The sequence below is a fragment of the Somniosus microcephalus genome, unplaced genomic scaffold (assembly GCF_052327205.1).
Source record: "Somniosus microcephalus isolate GS21.2 unplaced genomic scaffold, FLI_Smic_1.0 unresolved_chr8, whole genome shotgun sequence".
Classification (NCBI taxonomy): Eukaryota; Metazoa; Chordata; class Chondrichthyes; order Squaliformes; family Somniosidae; genus Somniosus; species Somniosus microcephalus.
The window spans coordinates 20,209,750-20,212,949 of NW_028225186.1; positions in this window are offsets into that span (position 1 = coordinate 20,209,750).

A 3,200-nucleotide genomic window follows, 5' to 3' on the forward strand; every position below is an offset into this window, starting at 1 on the left:
CCTGGCGAGTTCGGGAAAGTGTCGCAGTCCCTTACCGGGTGCCGTGCCGTCGGTCAGCGGCAGCTTATCGGGGATAACTTCGGGAGAGAAAGTCCGATCCGGTCCGGGTCAACTGCCACTGAACGGGGTGGCGGGGCCGCACAGACCAGTAGCCGGCTTGTGTAGCTGCCTCTTGGCCCGGCCGAGGTACAGCCGTTGGCAGGAGACCGCTTTCCGACTGCTCAGCCGGTGCCGCGGGAACCCACCTTGATGCGACGGCTGCCAGAGCAAGCCAGGGGCAAGGGGCATCCAAGGGTATCGGAACGGAGTCGGTCCGACACGGGGAAGCTGTGTGCCCGTCGCTCCGAATCGAGCCCGGGGTTATCGTGCGAAAATTTTGCGGGCATTTGGAACCGGTTGTCCGGGAGCGGGTCCGCAACGGCGGGAGATTGCCTGGGTTTGGCCGGCCGGCAGTCGAAAGCCTTTCGCTCCGGACTCCCGTGTCCGACTTCGGTCAGTGAGGGCTCGTTGGAAAGCCCCGACGCTGGTGCACACTATATTGTGGGACTGGACCCCGGCAAATTAGGGAAAGTGTCGCAGTCACGAACCGGCTGGCGGGCCGCCGGTCAGCGGCAGCTTATTGGGGATAACTTCGGGAAGGAAAGTCCGATCCAGTCGGGAATAAGGGCAGCTGAACGGGGTGGCTGGGCCGCACAGAGCAGTATCGGGCTTGTGTAGCTGCCCCTTTCCGCGACCGAGGTACAGCCGTTGGCTGGAGACCGCTTTCCGACCACTGAGAGGGCGGGGCGAGGGGCAGCCTGCACGCGCCGGCTGCCAGAGCAAGCCAGGGGCAAGGGGCATCCAACAGTATCCGAACGGAGTCGGTCCGACACAGGGAAGCCGGGGGCCGGCGCTCCGAATCGAGCCCGGTGTTTACGTGCGTAAAACGATGCGGGCATTTGGACCCGGTTGTACGGGAGCGGGTCCGCAACGGCGGGAGATTGCCTGAGTTTGGCCGGCCGGCAGTCGAACGCCTTTCGCTCCGGACTCCCGTGTCCGATTTCGGTCAGGGAGGGCTCGTTGGAAAGCCCCTGCGCTGGCGCACACTATATCATCGAACTGGATGCCGGCAAGTTCGGGAAAGTGTCGCAGTCCCTTACCGCCTGCCGTGCCGTCGGTCAGCGGCAGCTTATCGGGGATAACTTCGGGAAGGAAAGTCCGATCCGGTCCGAATCATGGCAGCTGAACGGAATGGCGGGCCCGCATAGAGGAGTACCGGGCTTGTGTAGCTGCCCCTTCCCCGACCGAGGTACAGCCGTTGGCTGGAGACCGCTTTCCGACCACTGAGAGGGCGGGGCAGTGGGCGGCCTGCACGAGCCGGCTGCCAGAGCAAGCCAGGGGCAAGGGGCATCCAACGGTATCTGAACGGAGTCGGTCCGACACCGGCAAGCCGGGTGCCCGACGCTCCGAATCGAGCCCGGGGTTTTCGTGCATCTTTTGGCGGGCTTTTGGACCCGGTTGTCAGGGAGCGGGTCCGCAACGGCGGGAGATTGCCTGAGTTTGGCCGGCCGGCAGTCGAACGCCTTTCGCTCCGGACTCCCTTGTCCGATTTCGGTCAGGGAGGGCTCGTTGGAAAGCCCCTGCGCTGGCGCACACTATATCATCGGACTGGATCCCGGCAAGTTCGGGAAAGTGTCGCCGTCCCGCAGCGGCTAACGGGCCGCCGATCACCGGCAGCTTATCGGCGATATCTTTGGGAGGGAAAGTCCGATCCGGTCCGGATCAACGGATCCCGAACGGGCTGGTGGGCCCGCACAGACTAGTACCTTGCGTGTGTAGCTGCCCCTTTCCCCGGCCGAGGTACAGCCGTTGGCTGGAGACCACTTTCCGACCACTGAGACGGCGGGGCAGGGGGCGGCCTGCACGCGCCGGCTGCCAGAGCAAGCCAGGGGCAAGGGGCATCCAACGGTATCTGAATGGAGTCGGTCCGACACCGGGAAGTCGGGTGCCCGTCCCTCCGAATCGAGCCCGGGGTTTTTAGTGTGTTTTCTTGGCGGGCATTTGGACCCGGTTGCCCGGCACCAGTCGAACGCCTGTCGTTCCCGACTCCCGTGTCCGATTTCGTTCGGGGATGGCTCGTTGGAAAGCCCCTGCTCCGGCGCACACTATATTGCCGAACTGGCCCCGGGCGAGTTAGGGAAAGTGTCGCCGTCCCGCAGCGACTAACGGGCCGCCGGTCACCGGCAGCTTATCGCGGAGAACTTCGGAAGGGAAAGTCCGTTCCGGTCCGGGTCAACGGCAGCCGAACGGAGTGGCGGGGCCGCACAGACCAGTACCGGGCTTGTGTAGCTGTCAAATGGCCTTGTGCATTGTCTGAAACACTGGTTAATGAGTTGTCAAGGTAGGAAATCATAGACCAAAACGGCATCTCATTAACTGAAATTTGTACATCGACAACTGGTTAACCAAAAGTCAGAACGACAAATGATAAACCAAAAGGGCAACTGATTAACTGAATACATGGTATTCACATGGGGGACGGAAGTCCTATGGGAATGGATTCGGCCGCCTTACCGGGGCTTGGGGTGCTGCATTCCCGCTTGGGGAACCGAGTTGGGGTCGGCAAACGGCCTTGTGCATTGGATTCGGGACCAGCAGACACGAATTTAGGAAAATTGCGTGGAGGCGGGATGGAGGCTGGTTTGGGCCCGCACGCCAGTTTTGCGATTTTTATCCCCCACACGCCTCCAATCCCGCCTCCCCGGCCCTAGCAAAATCCAGCCCATATTTCACACAAACACAAACATATACGCACAGACTCACACGGTCAAACGCACACACACACACACACACACACACACACACACACAGACTCACAGACTCACACGGTCACAATCATACACTGACACATATTAATGGGCTGGATTTTGCTTCTGCGGGCGGGTTGGGGTTGCGGTTGCGTTCCCCACATTTTGGGCTGGATTTTCCTCAATTCGTGTCTGCTGGTCCCGACTCCGTCCCGCCTCCAGGAGGCGGGATAGGCCCTTAAGGCCCTGAACAAGCCCTCAATTGGCTCTATAATCCCAACTGGCTTGAGGAGTAGCAGCTGCAGCTCAACCATTAAATGGCAGATTTGAACAGGCTTTAATTGCAGGTGGCATAACTTTGCTCTCGCAGGTCTGGGGGATCTTTCAGAAGGCTTCGCAAAGCTCTGGAAGTTT